Consider the following 24,519-nt stretch of genomic DNA (forward strand, 5'->3'; position numbering starts at 1 on the left):
CCCAGTATTGGTCTTAATCCCAGTTCTTCTGTTGGTCCCGGTCCCAGTCCCAGCCCCAGTCCCCATCCTGGTGCTGGTCCCAGTCCCGCTGCCCCCTCACCTGGTCTCAGTCCTGGTGTTGCTCCTGCTGTCCCAGTATCAGCCTGGTTTTGGTCCCGGTATCAGCCTGGTTTTTGTCCCAGTGTCAGCCTGGTTTTGATCCCAGTATCCCAACTCTGCTCCTGGTGTTGCTCCCGCTGTCCTGGTCTTGGTCCTGCTCTCAATCCCAACAGACGTTGGGGCTTAGTCCTGGTGTCCTGGGATCAGTCCTGGTCTTAGTCCCAGTCTTGGTCCCAGTGTCCTGCTCTTGATCCCAGTGTCAGTCCTAGTGTCCCAGTGACATTCCTGGTGTTGGTCCCAGTGTCTGCTGTTGGTCCCAGTGTCCCGCTGTTATTCCCGGTGTCCTAGGGCTGGTTCTGGTGTCCTGATTGCAGTCACAGTGTCCTATTCCCAGTATTCTGCTCTTGTTCGTAGTGTCCTGATCCCAGTCCTGGTGTCCTATTCCCGGTGCCCTGATCCCGTTCACGGTGTCCTGATAACACTCCCAGTGTCCTATTCCTGATGTCGTTCCCAGTATCCTGACCCCAGTCCCGGTGTCCCGATCCCGATCCGGAGCGGTTCCCGGCGTCCTGGTCTCAAACACGGTGTCCTGATCCAAATCCTGGTGTCCTGAGCCTGTTGCCGGTGTCCCGTTCCCGGTGTCCCGATCCCGGCTCTGGAGCCGCCTCTGGTCCCGGTGGCGCCTTTAAAGGGCGGAGCGGGGGCGGGGGGAGAGGGGGGAGCGGGAAGGGGGGTATTTCCACGCGTGTCCCCCCCACGTCACCACCCATGTCCTGTGTCCCTTCCCTTGACCCCCGTGCCCCCCCGTGCCCCCCTGTGTCCCCCTGTGACCCCCCGTGTCCACTGTGCCCCCCCGCAAGTGTCCCCTGTGTCCCCTCTGACCGCCCCCGTCCCCCGTGACCCCTTGTGACCCCCCTGTGACCCCCGGGGGGGTATGTTTTCACGAGTGTCCCCCCACACACACGTCACCACCCATGTCCTGTGTCCCTTCCTGTGACCCCTGTGACCCCCCCATGTCCTCCGTGTCCCCCCCGTGTCCTCCCATGTCCCCTCATATCCCCCCTGACCCTTGTGCCCCCCGTGTCCCCTTATGCTCCCTGTGCCCCTCCAATGTCCCCCAATGTCCCCCATGACCCCTGTGACCCCCCATGTCCCCCACGTGTCCCCCCATGTCCCCCTCATGTCCCCCCACATCCCCTGTGCCCCCCATGTCTCCCTGTGCCCCCCATGTCCCCCATATCCCTCTGTGCCCCTCATGTCCTCCCATGTCCCCCAATGTCCCCCCGTGCCCTCCCATGTCCCCCCATATCCCCCATGACCCCTGTGCCCCCCATGTCCCTTCATGTCCCGCCTGTGCCCCTCCTGTCTCCTCATGCCCCCGTCCCCCCCGTGTCTCTCCATATCCCCTATGACCTCTGTGCCCCCCCATGTCCCCACCGTGTCCCCCGTGATCTCGAGGGTTCCCTGCACCCCTCTCTGCCCTCTCCTTGCCCTCCCCCCCCCCCCGATGTCACCCCGATGTCACCGGGGCCCCTTCCTGCGGGGTGACGTGGTGGCAGCTGCGGTGACACCGGGGGCAGGGGGAGGAAACTCCGGGGGGTCCGGACGTCTGTGACCCCCCTCACCGGGGTCAGGCAGTTTGGGGTGGTCGGGGGGGGCTGTTCCAGTGTCCCATAGAGACCCTCAGTGTCCGATAGACCCTCAACCCCCATAGATCCCCTGTAGACCCCCATAGACCTCCCAACCCCCCTATAGGCCCCCCAAAGACCCCCATAAACCTCCAACCCCCCAAAAGACCCCTCATAGACCCCTAACATCCCCATAGACCCCCCAGTGCCCCATAGCCCCCCCAACACCCTCATAGACCCCTCAACACCCCCACAGACTCCCCAAAATCCACCCCCCCCCGAAAGAATACTGGAAAAAAGTCCCCTTTTTACGGGCAATTTTTGCCCAAAATTGGCCACTGTGAGGGCGGGGGGGCGGGGGGAGGGAGGAAGGAGTAAAGGGAGAGGAATTTCCTCAGGAACGCAAAATCGCCGTTTTTCCACCCAAAAGAGGTGTCTCGACGAGGATTATTCACCACGCGGGGGTGGGGGGGACACGTCTGGGTCACATGTGGACACACGTGAAACGGGGTGGGGGGACACGAGAGGGAGTGTGTCCCCCTCCCCACGTCACGCGTGTGCACGTTGTCATGGCAACGACACGCGTGTGCAGAGATAGGACCCTCCCCTAAAAAAAACAGACCCCTCCCAAAACTCCCCCCAACAATCAGAGCCCCCCCCAAAAATACCAGCCCCCCCAAACTTCCCCCCACCCAGACCCCCCCCAAAAGCCAGACCCCCTCCCAAAACTTCCCCCCTCACCCAGAGCCCCTCCAAAAAACCAGACCCCCCCAAAGTCCCTCCCACCCAGACCACCCCCAAAAAAACAGACCCCTTCCAAAACTCCCCTCCAAAAACAGACCTCCCAAACTCCCCCCCCCTCACCCAGACCCCCCCTCAGAAAACAAACCCCTCCCAAAACTCCCCCCAACAACCAGACCCCCCTTCCAAAAAAACCAGACTCCTGTCAAAATTTCCCCCAGCAATCAGATCCCCCCTCACCCAGGACTCCCTACAAAAAAACAGACCCCTCCTGAAACTTCCCACAACAACCACCCCCCCAAACTCCCTCCCCTCACCCAGACCACCCCAAAAGAAACCCAGACCCTCCCAAAACTCCCCCCCCAGACCCTCCCCAAAAAACCAGACCCCCCCAAAACTTCCCCCAACAATCAGCCCCTCCCCCAACCCCTGATCCCCCCCAGACCCCTCCAAAACTTCCCCCCCCAGGAACCGCCCCCCAAAAAAACCCCAGACCCCTCCGAACTCCTCCCCCTCACCCAGATCCCCCCACTGGAACCCCCCCAAAAATCAGACCCCTCCCAAAACTCCCCCCAACAACCAGACCCCCCCAAACTGCCCCCCTGAACCCTGAACACCCCCAGCCCCCCTATCCCTCACCCAGACCCCCCTCAGCATCCAGAGCCCCCCAAACTCCCCCCCCCAGCACCCAGAGACCCCCAAACTCCCCCCCCCTCCCGGCACCCAGAGCCCCCCCTAGCCTTCCTACCCCTCACCCAGACCCCCCCCAGCACCCAGACCCCTCCCAACACTCAGAGACTCCCAAACTCCCCCCTCAGCACCCAGACACCCCCAATCCCCCCACCCCTCACCCAGACCCCTCCCAGCAGCCAAAAACCCCAAAATCCCCCCCCATACCCCCGGCGTCCCCCCACCTCCCCTGGGGTGACTTAGGTCGGGGGTGACTCACCCGGGTCTCGGCGCCTTCCTGTGGGGGTGGGGGGGTGGGGAGGTCCTAAGGGGCTCCCAGGGGGGGCATCAAGTCCAGCTCATCCCCAAACCCCTCGTGATTCACCCCAAAAATGGGTGCTTGGGCCCCCAAAACCCCCAAACCACCCTGAAACATCCCAAACAAAAGGGATTCGTCCCAAAACGTGCCACGGACCTGGAGCTCATGGGGATTCACCCCCAAAACTGCCCAGTTCCACCCCAAATCCACAAAGATTCACCCCGAATCCACAAGGGTCCACCCCGAATTCACAGGGGTCTGCCCCAAAGCCTCCCTGAACCCCAAAACTGAGGGGATTCACCCCAAAAACTCCCACGGACCCAAACTCACAGATATTCGCCCCCCAAACTGCCCAGTTCCACCCCAAATCCACATGGATTCACCCCAAAATCCATGTGGATTCACCCCAAACTGTCCCCAGACCCCCAAACTGAAGGAATTCAGCCCACCCTGCCAAAATTCCTACAGACCCAAATTCGCAGGGATTCACCCCCAAATCCATATGGATTTCCCCCAATGCCTCCCTTTACCCCAAAACTGATGGGGCTCACCCCAAAACCTCCCAGAGATCCAGGTCAGGAGAGATTCACCCCCAAACTAAATGGATTCCCCCCCAAATCCCCACAGATTCCCCCCAAATCCCCATGGATTCACCCCAAATATCCCTGTACCCCAAAACTGATGGGATTCACCCCAAAACCTCCCACAGATCCCAAACCTGCCCCTCCAAGTACTGTCACCTCCCCCCACGGCAGTGCCACTCCATGGGGGGGGGGCATGTCCCCATCCCACGTCCCCACCCAATGTCCCACATCCTTATCGCATGTCCCACCTCCCTATCCTGTGTCCCACATCCCATGTCCTACATTCCCATCCCATGTCCCACCTCTCCATCCCGTGTCCCTTATCCCATGTCCCCTGTCCTGCATCCTTATCCCATGCTCCACATCCCCCTCCCATGTCCCACATCCCCATCCCGTGTCCCACATCCCATGTCCCACATCCCCATCCCGTGTCCCACATCTCATGTCCCACATCCCTATCCCATGTCCCACATCCCCATCCCATGTCCCACATCCCCATCTCATGTCCCACATCCCCCTCCCATGTTCCACATCCCATGTCCCACATCCCCCATCCCGTGTCCCACATCTCATGTCCCACATCCCATGTCCCATGTCCCCCTCCCATGTCCCACATCCCCATCCCATGTCCCACATCCCCATCCCGTGTCCCACATCTCATGTCCCACATCCCTATCCCATGTCCCATGTCCCCATCTCATGTCCCACATCCCCCTCCCATGTCCCACATCCCATGTCCCACATCCCCCATCCCGTGTCCCACATCTCATGTCCCACATCCCTATCCCATGTCCCATGTCCCCATCCCATGTCCCACATCCCCATCTCATGTCCCACATCCCCCTCCCATATCCCACATTCTTATCCCATGTCCCACATCCCCCTCCCATGTCCCATCAATCCCATCCCATGTCCCACATCCCCATCCCGTGTCCCACATCTCATGTCCCACATCCCATGTTCCACCTCCCCATCCCATGTCCCACATCTCATGTTCCACCTCCCCATCCCATGTCCCGCGTCCTTACCCCATGTCTCCCATCTCCATCCCATTTCCCACAACCCCATCCTACGTCCCACATCCCGTGTCCCATGTTGTGCTGGTTTAAAGGTAAACCAGCAGGGGAAAATGAACTCAACTCAAAAGAGAGATTATAAATCAGAATAACAATTTAATAAAATAATACAATAAGTACGATTATACAGACAAACAATTGGTCTTAACCCACAAAACCCAAATGTATAACCCAGCACCCTGGTATCAGAGTAGGGGTATAGACAGAATGCTCACAGATCAATATGACCAGCAAAAATGTCCCCTTTATTAGAGGAAAGACAGCTTATATACTGCTAATGACACACAGTTCTTGTTCACACTACACTGGATACATAAGGAAAACATACTTTGTTGTCCACTGCTAATTGGACCACAGCAGGTGTCCATAAAACTTGTTTACCTGCCAAAAGAACTCCTCCTTCACCTTGGCACAAGGCCTGCAGCCGTATTAGTGGTGCAGTATTTTTTACTGTCTGCACCCAGCCATGCCAAGGCGAAGCTGACAGAAATGCAATAGAAATTGTTCACACAATTTGCATCCTCCAACACCCTGGGGCATGAACAGAGTGGTGTTCTTTGGGCCCTCTGAGTCCAAAGTAAAAGGAGAGGGGAAAAACCTGTTGGTGAGAGTGCTGGTGCAGTCTGGTCAAGACTGGTGATTGCAGTCCGGTCAAGAGTTGTGGTTGCAGTCTGGCTGAGAGCAATGATCTGCAGTCTTCCTCTGGATCCCACGAGTGGTTAAAAAAGTCCCAAGACTCCAAGATTATATATCCTCCAGTTCAGGCAGGAATGCCCAGTACCTCCCTCAGGGTGGGGGGGGGTCCCTCAATGGGTGTGAGGACAAGAGCAACTCCTATCTTGCAGGTCTCTTAACACCCAGTTTATAGCCTGAGGAGTCAGGATCTATGTGCAGATGGTGTAAATGGTTCATTGATAACAGTTTCTGGGAAATGGCATGGAAGGCTATAGAATACACAGTTTTGGGTTACACCCATACAATGATGAACTGGTCCCAGTTGTTCTAACTAGGACACACGTCCCCACCTTATGTCCCATGTCCTATGTCCCCATCCTGTGTCCCACGTCCCAATGGGCAGAGGACAAGGCCTTGGACCCATCAGGACACGCCCGGAGGGATCTCTGGGGCCTTGGGGGAGCGGCGCTGGGCACAGAACATCCCCAGGCACGGAACATCTGTGGGGCCCAGAACATCTGCAGGGCACGGAACGTCACCCCATGGGGGTGGCACGTTCCTGCCACGGGCGTTGGCACCTGCCTCATACAGTCTCGGCACCTGCGGTTCTGGCTTCGTCCCTCCCACCTCTTTATTGGGATCAAAGGTTCCCCCCCACATCCCTGAGCGTTTTCTGTGTCATCTTTCCCATTTCTCCCCCATGATCGGCGTCGGATCTTCCCGCCAGGCTCTGCCCCCAGCTCCAGGATCCGGGGACATGGGTGGTCAGTGGTAGGGCTGCATGGCCATGGTCTGTGTCTGCCTCCTGGTCACCACGAGAGATGGGGGTCAGTGGCACTGGAACCCCGCCTATCCCGGGGATAGGGACACCCCGAAATCATGGGGTGGCACTGGGGTCTTCCACGGATCGTGGATTTGGGGTCGAATGAGCACCAACTGGGGGCTTTGAGGGTCAATGTGTCTTTGGGGGAGTCAATATGTCTTTGGAGGAGGTCAGTGGGTCTTTGGGGGGGTCAATGTGTCTTTGGGATGGTCAGTGGGTCTTTGAGGGGGTCAGTGGGGCTTTGGAGGGCAATGTGTCTTTGGGGGAGGTCAGTGGGTCTTTGAGAGGGTCAGGTCAGTGGGTCTTTAGTATTTATTTCACACTCTTTAACAATAAGGTATTTTCCAGCTGGACTTTGAATAAGGTTCCATGGTATATTGCAAATTTCTATTTCAAGTTGACAGTCTACTTCTTCCCAAAGAAATTCTCAGCAGCTAACACACTTTCATCATCTGGCTCTTTCCCTGATGGCTTGAGCTTGTTGTTCCTTTTGGTAAATACACATTTGACACAATGCACTGGGCAGCTTCTGCCAAGTGCCACTCGAGGTAGTTGTGCTTTAAGAATCTGGCTGTTCAGATGCCCTGAAATGTCTATAGTATTTCAATGGGAAAAAGCTTAAAGATGTACTGTTTGGCACACATGAAAAATTACCTGCACAGAGAGCCATGGAAATGTAGGTGCTGCTCAGTAATGCCCCTGGACTGGGACAGGCACTCCTGACGAGGTTTTCCTTCCTCTCTCTGATTCCATTCCCACTGTTTTGTACAGACTCCTTGTGGGAAGATTTTGCACTGTACAGTTTGATAAGTTAGTGCAGATGTGTGTTTGCAGGTGTCACGGTTTGAAACCCCCCAAAATCCAATTTCCAAGCCCCCCCTCACAATTTGCTTCAGTGTGAGAGGGTTTTCCAGACATAACACATCTACTAGCATGGGGAAATTATATCAAAATTTATTAGTAACAATAAATACTATAATACATTATATACAACAATTCTATCTCTCCTATGGTAAAACAATATATATATATATACAGATCAAATCCCTCCTTTCCCTCCAAATAAAAGTTCAGAAAGAAAAGAAGAGAATAGCTTTCAAGGCAGCACAATCTTTTCCAAGCAACAGGTTCACTCTGTTGTAGCTGGAAAATCTCTCTCTCTTCATTACAACACAGCGGTTTTTCTCTCACCCTTTGGCTCCAGCCGAAGGTCTCTCTCCCATGGACTGCGAAAGCAGGGACAAAGTTCACCTCACCCTAGTCATATCATGGGGTACTAGGCACCCATGACAGTCCCTTCCTCAGGGGATTCAAGTTCTTCTGAGTCAGAACGTTCAGGGCTTTCAGTTCAGTTTTTGTTGATGGAGAGGTACAGAGACAAAGCAAACGATCAATGTGATCAAAGCAATGTCCAATTTATTATTAAAATCAGTTTACTTTTATACAGTTTAGTTTGTTCAGGGTACATGCTCACAACAAGGTGATTGGATAGCTCAGTCTGTACACGCCTCTCATGCTTTTAGTTTATTGGACCTGGTTGTTTGTCCACGCAGCCTAAGATCATACTTGGCATGTGAAGCCTCTTGTCCCGAGATTTGCAGGTGTTTCATTATCTCCAGTTTCTCAAGGCTTTCTTACCATAAACATAATATGTTCTCAAACCTTATAATTATAAACACATGGCTAACAAGTATAAACATCACATATTTTCACACAGCTTGTCACTTCTGAAATCATGGCAAACAAGGCCTACAGAGTGCAGGAAAAATTGTTCAGAGAAATCTTTCTGTTCCGGCCACAGTTTTTGCCCCAGGCATTCTACCAGAGCTCCTTTGCTCCATCTCAAACTGCCAGCATGGCAAACGGGAGGGAAAAGGGAGGTCACTTTCCCCTGCATTCCTTCTGGCCATCCTGGTCCAGCTCCAGGACATCTCTGCATTTCAGGACTCCCTTCAAATGGAAGTCCACCCTCTCCTTCCAAAAGGGGTCTCAAGGGTTTGGGGAAATAAAAGCCAAGTCTCACCCCAAACAGTCTCTACTGAGCTTGGTTCTCTGTCTCTCTCCGTCAGACAGCTCTGTGTCTCTCAGCTTGGTTCCATACCATCTTTGCTGCTTCCCTCTTATCTTCTTGGCTTTCAGCCACAGCTCTCTGTTCAATGCTGCTCCGCCGCTGTTTAAGTGTCTCTGGCTGTCCACTCACAGCAAAGAAACTTCCCCCAGCTCTTGGCCACAGTACTCGGCCCAGTTTAACACTGTTCCGAGTTTCCGCAGCCCCAGCTGGGGCTGGGGGGCCTTGGCCCCCAGTGGGGCTCCCTGGCCCCTCTCTCCTCGTGGTCTCAAAACACGGCTACATCTCCTCCAACTACGTAATCCCTCTTCTTTTCCAGCCTGCTGTGATATGTTTAATTTTGCAGGGGCACTGATTCTTGATTCAACACCAAGAACACCACCCCCTGGAGTTATCCACTTTCCAACTCCAGGGGAAACCCCTTTTTAACCCACAACAGCAGGCATGTTCTTATTCTGTATTCCCGGATAACATTCAGTAAACCGATAAAGGGCTTGAGTTTTTTTCCCCCCCACAGTACTATTTTTATTTATTTCTACAGAACAGCTTGAGAAAATGAAGGTACACTTAGCCCCAGTTTACTTGCTGCTGTAAGCACTTTACCTTTTTTTCTTTTTCCCTCTCCCAAACTGATCAGTAACTGTGAAACCCAAGCTCAGGAAAGTGGTTGGAATTCCAGGTCCCAGTCTGGGGGAGGTGACACTTTCAGGCCCTGGGGGAAGAAGCCAACTGCTTTGTTTATCAACATGCAAAGGACAGCACAGCATTTCTGGTTCTCCAAGCAGCGGCATGTTGCTGTCCGAGGGGAAGAGGGGACAGGACACGAGGAAGGGTGCAAGCAGACTTGTTTATTCAGGCGTGTGCCCGATTCTTAATCGTCCCGCCAGGGAAAAGGGGCAGAACATCTGGTGGGCTATCAGACAGACAAATGGGGGAGCAAATCAGAACAGGGCACAGGCAAAAGGGGGAGGAGGAAGCCTGGGCATGTGCAGTTGTGCACCGTGTAGCATGAATACAGTGAAACCACATAATAACAGCAAAGTCCATATGAAAGTCCTGCCAATTGCTGTATGCTTTTCTCCATGCCTGGAACTGTTCCCATCCTGAATCTTGCTTCTCTACAGCAGTACTTTCAGGGAAGAGAGCTGCTTGCTTGGATGAAAGATGGTTGAGAGAAAAGTAGTGATGGGTCACAGGGGGAGAGGAAAAACGTGTTATTTGGGGGTGTAAAGCGGGGGGATGACAAGCTAACAAGGTAGTTGAAGCCACGTGAACAGGAAAAGGAGGGCTTGGAGGAAGACAGACCAGGACAGAAGGAGAGACCATCATGTTTCAGCACCTGAATATCAAATCTTAGGAAATAATGAAGGAAAGTAGAAATGAAGCTAACCTGTCCTTTGGTAATTTCCAAAATGGCTTAGCTGTCATATTTTAAGGAGGGTGTATTCCAGAGAACTTAATACAGAAAAGTGATCATATCAAATGACACATGTATAGGGATTCATTATGGGTGATTTTTATATAAGAGAACACATACACATGCAAAGATTTGAAAGCATTTTGGAATAAAAACTATTGAAAAAGACCCATTTTGGGTATAAATCTATAAAGAGACGCTTGGACAGATAGTCAGGACAAACAGTAGATTTGCATTTTCATGTTTTGCTCATGTGCACATGTAAATCAGTTTGTAGGACCTGTATTTTGAGTTCATATAGTCATACAGATAACTATACATAAAGACATCATATTGAAGTTCTGATTTGATCCTAAAATCTGTTTATCAAATTGTTACTTAAAGATGTTCTAATACAGTACCGTGCATTAGTACCTCTCATTTTAAAATTTGTTAAAAAAGGATTTTTTTTTTTGTCCCTGATTTTTCTACAGAGCACTTAAATTTTACTCTACATTTCAGAGCTTTTTAATCCAGTGCTCACAAGTGAATCTACATCTTGATGACAGAGTACACATTTAACAATATAGACAGCATAATGCTACTGGTAATGAAGCTTTTACTACCTGCTTTTATACAGTAGTCTGAGCTGTAGTTTTGCTGTGGTGGTTCCGATTCCTAAACTTAAATGTATTTATACCATGTTTGTAGGAAGCAGGCCCAGTCTGGAATCTCTCTGCTGTTAACATACACAAACATGTCTATTGAACCTGTATATTCTGGAATTTGGTTCTGTTGCTGTATTTCATTTGTGAATGGTATTACTGCATTTTGAGAGTGTGCACTGATTTCTTTTGATCTAAAAGACTGCCATCTGCATCATCTTAGGGCTCCAGTCACAAAAGATTTTGAAAGAGTTGAGCTGCATTCTAAGAAATTGTCTTCCCAGTGTTGTTTTTTTTCCTTTTTTTGGCCAGAAAAAGCCTGCATCTGTTTTTGCTGGTAGGGGCAGAAACACTTTGAACCTGGAAAATAAGTATGGTAGCTTAGTCGTAATTTTAAGTAAAGATAGCAGCTTTTGAGAGGAAAAATGCATTCCTAATTCATTACTGATTCTTTCAACACGGAGCTATGTGAGTATGTTTCAGTGTAAAGTGTCTCTAAATTTGAGTATGGTATATTGTGTTGGAACAAGTTTAATCAGGGATCTTTCATGTGACAAAGAACAACTCTGAGCTGGCTCTGAGCAGTGGTTGCTGGAACTGGGTTCCGTGATGTTTATGCAGGTGTGCCCACAGGGCTGTGTGTTTAGTGCCCTTTTGGTTCAGCAAAACTTGCTTTACAAAAAAACTAAACCCCCAAACACTGTCGAGGTCTGAGCAGCCTCCCAGATTTACTAATGCAGAGCTACGACAGCGCAGCCCTTCTCTCATTAAAATGAGGCTGAGTTAGTGCACTCTAATCCCTGCACACTTACAGAGGAAATGGATCAGTTCTGCAGCTGTTATTTCGCTTTCTTATATCTAAATACACACATCTAAACATCCAAATATTCGCACAGGGTGTAGATATAACAAATATATATATATATATATATATGTTACGATGCAGCTCTAATCTGTACAGGAACACACGTAGCTGTATTTGCTCCCAGTTTTACCCATGATGTTAAGGAATGGATTTGAGGGTTCGCTTTGTTAGCAATGGCTTTTTTTTTTTTTTTTTTTTTTGGCTAAGTAGAAAAGGAGGCTTTGAATTTTTAAATAGTTAATTACATAATTATGTTTTTATATATCATATTATATGTACATAATCAAATTCCAGCCCGCCCGCCCCCTTCCCCTTTTCCCCAAAAGCAACTCGCACGGTAATGAAAAGCTGAGTTACCCGGAGGCTTCGGCAGGCTGCGCTTGGCGTTATTATGGTTTGTTTTCCTCCGGCGCCGAGCAGTTCCAAAGGTCAGGGAAGCGGCGGCCAGGACAGCGCGCCGGGAGCCGAGCCCGGCTGCCGCCCCGGCCAAACTCCGCCACCGGCGGCGGCGGCGCAAACGTCAATCCCCTACCTTTGCGGGCAATCCTTCCCCGGGAGCCTGCCAAGGGACCCGCCGAGGTTGGGGCCGAGCAGGGAGGGACAGGGAGGGAGGGAGCGCGGGCAGCCCCCGCAGGCCCGTCCGGCGGCGCGGGCACGGCCCGGGCTCTGCCCCGGCGGCCGCCGCCGCCTCAGGCCGCTGCCCCGCCCCCACCCTCTGCCCCCGGCGCCTGATTGGCCGCCGCCCCACCAATGGGCGGGCTCGCCGGGCCGGGGGATGCAAATGTCCCGCCCTGCTGCATATTCATAAGCTCGGGGCGGGGCTTTGAGCCCTCGATCGGCGCACGCGCGAACTGTCGGTCCCCGCCCGCGCCGAGTGCGCGGGGTCGGCCCCGGAACCTTTGCTGTTCCCCGCGGGGCGCACGGAGGGTTTGTCGCCGGGCGCGCATGGGCTCGGCAGAACTCTGCCCGCCGGAGCCGCTCTCCCCGCACCGCGAGGAAGAGCAGGTACCGCTCCCCGCCCCCAGCCCAGCGCCGCACGCCGCCTGCCCCAAACCGTGCCGGGCGCCTCAGCCGCGGGAGGGAGCCCGCGCCGCGCTGGGGCCACGCCGGGAGCGGCCCCGGCGCGGTGGCTGCGACCGGCGCGGGGTGACCGCCCTGCCCGGGGGGGCGGCGAGTGGCACTTGGCGGGGTCCCTCCGCTCCTGCTTTTCCCTGCGGACACTCTTGAAGGAACTGCAGTTCTTGGCTGGCACCTCTCAGGTACCTGGCGGAGTGACCCAGGACAGCGGTAATTTACGCCCCACTGACCCCCAGGAGCTTAATTCACCTCTTTACAGGGGTGCTTAGTGACAGGAATGCACATCTGCTTGGGAGCCCCCTGCAAAGTGTCCACCCAAAAACACAGTGAACCGTCAAACACAGCTACTCACCAGCCAGAGTGCTGTTGAGCTTAGGGCTTTTAAACAGTGATTTTGAATGGAATATGTATTTGTGTGTCTTTTTAATGTAAGCACGTTTTATTTCTTTGTGTCAAGTATAGATAATTTTTAAGTATGTGTATGGATATTCTTTAGCCCTAATTTCTTCATTTGGATCTTTTCCTGAAAAACTGAGATCCTGTTATCTGGTATAAACTGTGAATAAAGTGGGAAGAGTTTTTCTGAGGTTGTTCTCAAATAGCAGGCTTAGGAAAGAAGGCCCTCAGATACTTTGGGGGAGCTGTGGAGAGCTGAGCGGGAACGCTCAGTAAAAGAACAAAACCATCACGATGCAAAACTATGGAAAGATGAAGGAGCTTCGGGAAACCCTTCGCGTCTGCAAAGGGTTTAGTCTTTTTTAACAGCTTACAGGAGATGGTGGCTCTGAGCCTCCTCCCCTTCCAGTTCAGCTTTTGGCACAGTTGTTTGCTATGTCTTAGGTGTTGAAGGACATGGTGAACTAGATCTAGGAGTTTGTTTTCTGCTCTTTAGGTTGTTCCTGTGTTGTGCAGAGCCCTTGCTTGTTGGAGTGCTGGTGTCTGTTCCTGGCAGCAATGACAAGGAGGTGCTCTGGTACAAACCACTTGTCTGAAGTAAACAATGTCTTTTAGGACTGTCCTGGTATCTGAGGCACCTGCTGTTTAGATCTGCAGCAGACTTGCTGGTAAGGCTACAGTAGGACCCGTGAGCAGGATGGAGAGAAAAACACCCATGAAAAATGGAAAAAGAGAGGCCTCATCCACTTCTCCTCACCAATTGGGTCCCCACTGGGGCAGGCTGGGCAGGAATGGCATGGAATGATGTGACAGGGTTATCACTGTGTCACTGTCTGTCAGGCTGAACCTCTGTGTCTGCATTTTCCAGCCCACTGAAAGCTGAGGTGAAGCAGTGAGAAGTGGCAAAGCTGCAAATTGCAAGTCAGCCCCAGCAAGACCTGCATTTTAAAAATGTTCTAACATTTTACTTGCCAGCAGCAGTAAGTGGCTTGGCTGGGAAGAGGAATAAAACCACCTTTTGTCTGTGTAAAATTTGGGTTAGGAAACTTGCAAGTACTCTTTGGCTTTTTTTAGAAGCAATGAAAAATGTTGAGCTGCTGTGTTGTCTGTCTCATTGAGTAATTATATACTTCTTATAACTGCCGAGTAATCACTCTGCTATAAGTAGAATTTAATGTTACAACTAATTGTATAATTGCTGTATAGTAATGTTGTTATCCCGGCAACTTGGAGTAGAGTGTTATCCTTTTAATTCATATTCTGTTACTCAGAACTGTCTTTCTAAAATATAATTAGCCATTGGAAGAAAGATTAATAATGGAATAAAAATATCATCAGAGGAAACACATGTTTTCCTTCCAGGTTCAGGTGGATGAAAATAAAAATATTAACATGTTAAAACTGTACTGTAGATAGAAAAAGTTTAATTTTCTCATGAATTTGGAATCTAAATTGCTACTAGGCAACCCACTTTTATGCTTAAAGTTTGAATCTCTCCTGTGTGCCAATCTGTCAACACTAATTTTTAAACTTCCCTACACATTGGAGGGGAAATGTTTTAAAAATGCATCTTTTTTCCACAGCCAGCTGAGTCCTTAAGTGTTTCATGTCACTAGAACCTTAAGAATGTATATGTCACATATACAGTTGGCTATTTCTAGTGACTTTATTGTTAATAAAATAATGGGTGCATATGACAGTCACATGTTGTTGTGTCAGTCGCAGACACTGGAGAAACTGTGATGGATGACAGGAGAAATGTGCTTTGTTGGGTTGTATCTGCTCCCGGATCACAGCCAGGGACAGTTTCACAAAGGTGCAGAAGGAGGGTTTGATGTACAATTGAAGAGCTGAGTTCAAGGAATGTGGATGCATTTTTGTGGTGCTGGTTGAGCAGCCTGGGCCCATGAGAATAATGTCAGACAAAATCACTTTGCTCCTGCAGGATTCTGTGTGTGGAATGTGTGAAACGTGGTTGTTCTTCTGGAAGGATAAGAAGTTTTACCTTCATTGCTGTGTCTAAAACGGGGTCTGGGGCTTGTGTAAATTTTGATGAAATCCAAACTGAATCCATCAGGCTCTATGAAACCATCCCACCTTCACCCTGCTGGAGTCTGTCCAGGTGCTCTGGTGCTGTGGCACGGTGTCATCCAGGGAGAATTTGAGCAATAAGGAACTGGGCTACAAGGCAGGTTCATAAAGAGTTTTACAAAATTGCCCCCCCCAAACCTCAGAAAATAAGTTTGTCATCTGTTACCAGAAGAATCACTGAAAACACCCTTTGTGCCACTCTGTGAACACCAAAATAATGGAACTGCGTGGACTTGTACTGTGAGTAAATCAGAGATTGTTTATAGGAATCCTCAAATTAGAAGAAAATCCAGATCACTCATCCGTGGTAAAATGTCCTGTGAGCAGGACTGAAATGTGCTGCACACACACATGTGTTAGAGCACATCATGGGAATATGGGAGATTGGAAAACTGATTTTAGATTTAATAGCATTTCAGTTTTAACAGTTCATTTAAAACTTGAAATAAAAATGGGTAAATCCAAGGATTTTCCCTTAAAAAATCAATTAAAACATTGATTTTCTAGGGATTTTGTAATTCCATCTTATCTAGGTTTTGTAGAGGACTCAGGTGTGAATATTCAATCTGCTACTTGTGACAATGCCTGACTTCACTTACAGTATTTTTAATAGTTATATTCTGTTTAATCTCATTCTCATACCTGTGATCTTAGACTTGTGTGATTCTGCTGTTGTTTGTAACAGAGAATTTCCTTTGACTTCACTGTGAGAGCTCTCCACAGAATGATGAACAGTAGTAATAATATTAATCATTTATAGAGCGCTTTATATGTTCGAAATATAGGATAGTCTTTAAATGAGCTCAGCTTTGCTCTCAGATATGTGAGTGAACTCTTAATTGATTTGAAAAAAATTGTTACCTGACATGCAGGTTTTTTTTATTTTCTAGTCATACTATGTATTTTGGAAAGGGTTTCTTTATTTTTGTGGGGCAGAATATTGTCTTATCTTAAGTTTGAGATCTTAAAAGGTTTGCAAAGGACATGGAGGTTGCTGTGGTGTCCTCTGATGATTTCAGCTGATAAACTGAATGTTTGAAATCCTTTTATCTTTGAGGGGACTGCAGGCCATGCTGGAAAGCAGGTGTTACTGCAGGTGACTTTTTCTGCTCTATGCAATGAGTTAGCTTATAAAGGTGAACATTTTTCTGGTGAATTCAGAAATTTTTACCAGTGTATCATAGGCATAAGAATTAACACTAACATTTGGAATTTGCAGTTATCCCACAATTTTTCTAGAAGATCAGTAATTTCTGAGAGCTGGCTCCTGTTTGCAGTATAGAGCAGTCAGCTCTGCAACTGCATGGTTGCTTCATGTGTTGGTTTGTTTATTTTCCGAGATTTACAAGTACCATAAAATTTTGCCAAAAGCAGGAGGAATGATGAATACTTTTTCTTCCCAATAGCCAAAATTTCATGTGTGTATGTGTGTGTTATTGGTATAAATAGCAAGTCTTTTGAGTAGGAATAAGACTTAGTTCCTAAATACAGTGAACTGTAGCAGACACAAGGTCTAACATTTGTTCTTCTCTTCCCTTTCTTGTTTTTTTCCTAACAGATAAAACACATTATTCTGTGGTAAATGATACTCAGATGTTCTGCAGCAGCAGGAAATTCAATGTGTGGGTACCCATTAAAGGGTACAAGTGAATTCACAGTGCAAGTGAATGCATCCAACAGCCAGGGCAGCTTGATAAGTGATGCTGTAACAATTGTCAGGCCTCCAGGAGGTGAGCATGAAAAAGTACTTTTTTTGTGCATGTAACAGTTACACAGACACTCTGCTGAACAAAATGTTTATTATCTCAACTGAGGACTGGAAGTTCAGAAGAATATGTTTGCAGTAGTAGTTCTTACTAACAAAATTGTTCTTTTTGGCTTCTAATTTGTCACACGGTTAACTTTAAGAACTAGAGAATGAAAACAGTTGTATAGGTAACATATCATGAAGGTGAGAGGTGTATTATGTACTTCATTTTTTTTCTGTGAATGGTGGTGTATTCTATCAGGGACAGCTGATCTAGCCCAAGAATATAGAGAGACTCAGCTGCATTTTGTAACCTGTTTTAGAATAGAAGTTGGAAGTGCTGACAAGGAGCACTCACTGGATAGACTTAGAGAATTTGTTTAATAACAGTAATATGAACCCCTGGCAATATATTGAGCCAGAACCCACAAAGTTCTTTAGTTGTAAGAAAGTCAGTTCCAATGTGCTGATTTACAGTGACTGAGGCTCTAAACCCCTCTGGCTGTTATCTTTATAACAATTGGAAATGAGAGAATTGAGCAAATACGCCCTGAACACTGTGAGTGTTTTGGTCTGTGGTTTTGTTTTGGTTGGTTGTTGGTTTCTTTTTTTTGTCAAGAAAGCTTTTCCATTTCTAGCTGGTGTAGGTGTGTCCCTTTTGCATTCCCTTTTCATGGCCATCCTGGAGAATTAGCTTTGGTTGAATAAATGCCAATGGAAACAATTAATTTAAGCCAGTTTTGAATTCTAATATGAGAACCCAACAACTCTTGATCTTGAGAGATGTGTAGGTGTAGCTGCTGAGTAAGAATAGTGTAGAGTGACATCCATACCATTTTAAAGGAAAAGAAAAACAAAAACAAAGAAAAGAGAAATCCCATAAACCTTACAGCTCAAAAATATAGTTAAACTTGAAACAGTTTGCTTGCAAACAGATAGATTAGGTTTGGGTCCAAACCAGCAGAAAGACTTCAGGAAAGTGAGTAAATCCAATACAGAGTTTCTGTGACAGATGACTGAGAAATAAGGAAAAGGTCGATTTCCAGCACATTTTATACTTTTCCAATTTTATTGTCAAGTTGCACCTAATATTAACAAATAGACTTTGTTATATATATATAATAAAACTGCATCTGAGTTTCACTGCTCCTTTAAGACTGAGCAGTAAGACAATGTTATTTCTAATTCCAGTGCCACATTTTAATTTTGCACAGCAAAATTTGGTAGTGAAAATGTTACCAAATGACAAAGTAAAGGATCTTTAAAGATAAGCAAGGCTGTGCACAGGTTTATGACAACCATTCAGATAGACTTTCTTTCATCATTATGATGCCTTAAACCCCTAATAGTTTTTTATTTTTCTAATATTTGTAAGCCTTATAAGTTTTATAAGTAGTGGAGGTAGATTTTAAAAGCAGCAACCCTCACTCCCTTATCCCTTTCCCTGTAGCACCCTTAGTTTACACATTCCTTAACCCTCTTACCCCATTCTATGTACCCTATATCACTTCTGCCCCCGAATCCAGTAGAAATGTTTAGGCTTTTGTCAAGGCAAGGCCTAGACTGTTTGGAGAACAGCATATCAGGGCCTGAATAACAAAACGGAGTCAAGAATTAGGTGAATATGTACCCTTTGTGCTCTGAAGATGATGAAGATAGATGAAGAGGGGGTCTCCAAAAGCCCCCAGCCCCATTTCTCAGGAGGTGGACCTGGGGTGGTCCAGAGTAAAGACCACAGGGTGGACACATTTGGGATTGGATAGATGGTATTATAAAATGTAACATCTCAGGCAGAGCGGGTGCTGCTGTGTAACATCTTTTGCCTTGGCATAATAAACCCTTTCGTTATCTCACCCCTAATTAACTGCTCCAGAGTATTTTTTTAGCACCAACATCTCCACGGCATCAATTAGATTGTTGTTGATTATAATTAGAAAACTTACAGCTTTGAAATTATCTTTTTTATGACCTTGTGGTAGTTTAAAAGCAATACCTCATTGGTTAAATAGGTTTTAGTTCATGCTTCCTTTTAGTTAATGATCTGAAAACATATTATCCTGATTTACACATAAAATCATGCTGAAAAGCACGTGGCATTCCCTAGGATATATGTGTTTAAGTAGAATTAAATTAGCAGTGAGAGTTATTAAAGAAATCTTCCATACTGTTGTCCATGGACTGTGATCTGGAATGAAATGAATAATAAATGAAGCAGGGCACAGGAGAGAAGTTCTCTCTCACACCCACTGTGTTCTTGTTCTGTGTGCACACACACAGACACACATGTATATCCAGGGCAATGTATGTTTGCTTTACTGTGATGTTTATTACAATGACTCTTTAAATGCTCTACAATTCCATTGCATGGTAAATTATGAGTATAATGGTAATTTTACACTGGGCTGTAATCAGTGCCTTCACACTTTGTAAACCATTCAGTGAAATCTGGGTGCCACTAAAATAAGAAGAAATTTGATTTTTTACTCCAGAGGCCAAGATTTCACTGAGACAGCAGTTTTGTTTGATCAAAGAGTGAGAGAGGTCTCATTAGGTACAAAATCACAGCCTTTCAATGGGTGTGAACGTGCAGCATTCTCTTTTCAAGGATAAGAAAAAAAATGGTGTTTCAGAAATTTCCATTGTGGGGAGTACTTGATGGAACTGGATGGAAGATTGTACAAAAGGGAGAGTGACAGAGGACAAAGGAGTATTCCATTGTGAAGTTACTGCTGATCACTGTTTTACAATTATGAGACAATTTTTTTTTTCCAACATGCATTTCTTTTGTTTCTTTTCTTTTAAATTTAAGACATATTGCAAATAATGTAAAGCACACCAAATCCTTAGTGGTACCTGACTGAATGTATCTTAACCTCTTATCGATCTTATTTGCCACGCTTTAAGTCAACGCTTGAAAAAAACCTGTTAGAAATAAGGAATTTATTTTATCCAAGCTCTTGACTAAAATTGCAGTGCAGGATCAAGAGTTCTTGAAAAGATTAAAAAAATAAAAACTGAATCCAAATGTTAATCCATAAATATGAAACTTTCTTTTGACCCTTCCCCTGCAGTGGTCTGGAGTTCCTAATGGGGCTGGGATTTCAACTCTTGATGGGACTTGGTGCATTAGTGTTTGGTGTGCATGGGATTCAGCACTCAGTTGAAGAAGGGGTTGACATTGGTGATGTCCCTTAATTTGCTGAAATCAAATTGTCTCTTTTATCAGCCAAACCTGTGTGGATTTGCAGTTGATCAGGAAGGGTCAGCCAGGACTGTGCATGGACTTAAATGCTGGAACTGCCAGTTAAAGCCACTGCTGCATAATAAGAAGCTGAAACCAAGAGAACAAATGATCTTCAGAGTGGGAAGGCAAAAGAAAGCAGAGAAGTTTTTCAAGATGTTCAAGTTCAGAATAAAGGCATTATGGAGTATATAAATTTTAAATACACTGCTTTTTGCCTCAAGGCTTAAAGCTTTTTTTTTCCAGATGAACTGAAATCTTGTCTGCAACTGTCTTTGTTACATCAAAGGACTGCCTGGAAAACTAAAAGAGATGGAAGAAGTATAAAAGGGCATATTTTAAAATAATTAGTGACAAATTTCATACCGCAGAGGTAGAAGTAAATTTTTTTGAGTTTTATGTTTTTCGAAAAGGAATAAATGTGCTCTATTTGTCTTGTCCTAAACTGCTTTGGTGGAAGTTGTAAAAAAAATAGTATCCTAGTCAGTGCTTCACATTAATTTGAAGTTGGCAAGCAGTAAAAAAATCTGGAAAACAAATTTCTTTAGAATTAATGTAATTAGGTAAATGACTTGAAGTGATGCAGAGGTTGTAAAACTGCAAAATTCTGGGAGAAAATCTTCTGCATGACATTCTTGGCTATCCATTTTTCTTCTCAATGAGTGCTATTTCTGATGAGGTGGCAGGTAGAAGACCCATTATTTTAGGATTGCTTTGTAATAAGGGCTGGTAAGCTAGCAGAAAATAAATTTGTAATCACTGCTGATAATACTCTGGTTAAATCCATTTGTTGCCTTCCTCTGACCATCAAAGCCCTAGTATGGAGGGGAATGAGAGGTCCTCTGTACAGAAAGGAGAAAGATTATGTTGAAAAATTAGGGGCAAAGAGAGATAACAGAGAAAGACAGGCTGCTGCTCAGATGGAAGCAGGAAGGTGAGGTTCAATCATCACCTACAAGGAACAGAAAAGGACTGGATTCCCAAGATATCTATCTAACTTCAGAATAATATTATCTCTAATTCTGATGAAGAGCAGGAAATGTTTTAAACAAAATTCTTAAATGCAAAATTGCCACCATTTCTTTTCTAGAGGCAGTTTAAGGAGACAGCAGGATAGATCAGGGAGGAGGAAAGAGCTCTCCTACATCTCTCATCAGTGACCCAGCTAATTAAATAGTGTCAGTGGCGAGCTGTGCATTGTCCATCCCAGTTCCTTTTGTCCAGAAAGATGATTTCATGGGGATACAAGGCTAGGATTGCAGAAGTGCTTGTGTGGAAAATTGGGAGTTGTTCTAATGACACAATAATTCTTCTCTAAGCTCTGCAGTATTGAACTGATTGTCATTTTCATTAGTGCTACTTTCTTCTTTTCTTTCCCTCTCCCAGGCTGTTCAGCACATCTCTCAGTGAGCTCACCCTGTGTCTGTTCTTGGTTTTGGGTGGGTGTTGTGGAGGGCAAGAGATGAGAGAAGTGAGTCTCCTTCCTGAACAGTTGTGTCTTCAGACTCTGGCAGTGGGAGGCACAGAGGTGCCCTCTTTGCTGCTCCCTTTCCTAAACTGCAGCCAGCTGGGGCTCAGCCTGACCCCACACATCATAAAGGGCCACCTCAAGGTTGCTTTAAATTGGGGCTTAATGGAAGTCCCTGCTCATCAAACTGTGGAGTTTTCCCAGCAGGCAGTGACACTCCAACTGTGTCCTTCTCTTCCGATTCCCTCCTTCCCTTTGCCTCCCCCCCTGTGCTTTTGGGGCTGGGCAGATCTCCCCCAGCTCCAGCTGGGCCCTTTCCATGCTGCAGACATGTGGCCCCTGCACTGATCAGCTTTGGGGTTGCTTTCTGTCTTCTGGAGCTGCACGAGACAGTTGGGACACGAAGATCCAAACAGCAGTTGGAGTTGCCTGGGAGAACATGGATGTTTTTGCTTGCTTAGGGAGAGCCAGGTGAGAAAGGGAAAACTGCACAACAGCTTGGAAGAGCTGATTGATCATCTGTGAGCAGGGAATTCACCTCATTGCAGAGGTCTCACTCCAGGTCCTTCCAAAACCTCAGCCTTAGCATGAGATCCAGGCTGTGCTTGAGATCTCTGGGAAGAACTCTGTGGTAGAGATTTCCTGCTGCAAAACTGCAGCTTACTTATACTTCTAAAAAAAGAAGAATATATAAAATTGGGGAAAATGGGTCATGTGAAATCTAACTGTAGATTATCATTTAAAATTACTACCTACAATCACATTAACCCATTTTAGACCAATTTCAGTTTTACCCAAAAAAGGACACAATTTAGATGAAGTATGCCATTTTTATATAATCTCAAGGGTAATTATGCTTGGGTTTTTTGGTTTTTTTGCTGGTTTTTTTTTTTTTTTTTGGTTTTGGTTTTCTTTTCATTCTGTGTAAATCAACTGGACTTTTCAGTACTGTAATTAAATTCAACATTATTTATGTGACAAGTTGAATTCCTCCTGTTGAAGGAATTCTACAATAAAATGACATTGAAGTTCCTGGTGAAAACCTACAGGAGACATTTGAAAAATCGCACTGTGAATTTTCTCTTTCAAACCATTTTCCAGATATATGTAAGTACTAGGAATTGGATCCATTTTTGTGTTACTTTACTGGTATGACTTGCTTTTCTAAAAAGCTCACTTTGTAGTATTTTTTCTTTTTGGCAACTCCTGCCCCTACAGTTTTCAGAATAAAATGGCATTTTCATTAACTGTCAGCAAAGGCAAATGTCTGTGAGTTGTTGGTTGGTTGGTTGTTTGGTTTTTTTTTTTTGTCATGTCATTCTGTATTTTCTGCACTTGAAGCATCTGGATTATGGAAGTGAGCCTGGTCATCATAAAGCCCTTGAGTAAAGGGACAGGGTTTGAAGGCTTGAGCCACTTTGCACATTTGAGGAAGCTTTGAAGTTCCTCTGCTTGCAATGAACTCTGTGTTCCTCCAGCAAAGTTCTGTCACCCTCTTGCATTTTCGTCACCTTTCCATATTAGGGGAAAAAAAAAATCTTAAGTGGGGGAAAATGAAAGTTCTTTTAAGATCTTGCTGAGGCTGAAATCACTTTTTTCCTGTCTTTAGCTGGGGACAAAACCAGAGATGATCTTTCTTAAACATGATAGCCATAAAAGTGCTTTTGCTTTCTTTGCTGGTTCTACTTACAGTTAAAAATTACTCTGTGGGATTTTTCTCTGTAGTTTTGAAAAGTTCTGAAGTTGAATTTTAAAAATCTGAAATTTTGTATCTGAATTCTTGAAACCCTTTGCATAATTAAAATATTTTCCCTTCATATAGCTTGTTTCCACCCAAACATTAGCTTGGCTACCATGTAAAAGGGGATATTCTTGTACTGTAAGGTGTGGAAAATGTAAATACCTGCCCAATTCTGAGACAATGAGACACAAAGGCCACTGAGAATGACGAGAGAAAAGGAGAGAGAAATGGAAGATACGGCAGTTTATTCTTTTTAGTAATGATACTTGCCAAATATACCTTAATGTCTGAGATTTCTGATGTTTGTTGGCTTTTTTACTGTCATCAGGTGAGTGAATATGACCTTTATGCAAAATAAGCCAAGTACAATTTTTTTCAAACTAAAAATAAACTCTTAATTTTCAACTTGTGTTAAAGAAACCTTTTTCCAGAGTTCTCTGTTGTCTTGCCATATAATTGAAGTGAAGGAATGAAAAGATACTCAAATATGTCAGTCATGCCAAAGCCAAGGAAATCAAGATTTGGCCTTTTGCCTGCGTTTTATAGAAAAACTGTCACAGCTGTCTCCCAAATAACTTTGATAGAAGAAAAAAGAAAACTGGACTTCAGTTCAGTTCGTGTTCCTCTCAGGAGATGCCTTTCCTGACACCGTCCCTACTCTTCTGCACTCACAGGGAGCACTGTGAGTTCGTTTTTCAGGGTGATTTGCTCCCTTCCAGCCCAGTCTTCAGCCACTTGGCATTTCTGTGTAATCAGAAGTTCTGCTCAGCTTTACTGAACAAGTGAGAAGCAGAACTGGAACACAAACTCTCCATAGTATGTAGTGTATTAATCAGTAAAATTCTTCCAGTTTTAAGCAGACTTGTGCTATTTATCACAGCAAATAAAGTAAGGAAGAATTAGTAAAAATGGGGCAATGCTTGTAATTTCTCTGCATATATCTAAAATATTTTTTATTGTGTGAACTCCCTTTCATCACTTAATATTTTTGTCTCAGTTATTTGCCTTTTCTGTGACTGTTTCAGAATGAGGGCTTTTCTGGTCTTGTCCTCACAGCTGATAACTTTTATTCCTAGGATCAACTCTCTTTCCTGCTCACCACATTTTTAAGAAACCTGATTTTTATGATGTGGTATTACTGAGCACAGTA

At 46.3% G+C, this 24,519-nt stretch overlaps 1 protein-coding gene across 1 annotated transcript in view; it reads right to left on the reverse strand.

Annotated features, from left to right (window-relative positions):
• LOC127474895 (uncharacterized) overlaps positions 1–24,519 on the reverse strand; it is a 50,931-nt gene that overhangs the window by 12,609 nt on the left and 13,803 nt on the right. The gene's annotated exons all lie outside the window — the stretch shown is intronic.

Source organism: Manacus candei, unplaced genomic scaffold (genome assembly GCF_025592945.1).
Source record: "Manacus candei isolate 608988 ecotype Guabito, Panama unplaced genomic scaffold, ASM2559294v1 h1tg000045l, whole genome shotgun sequence".
In the NCBI taxonomy this organism is placed as follows: Eukaryota; Metazoa; Chordata; class Aves; order Passeriformes; family Pipridae; genus Manacus; species Manacus candei.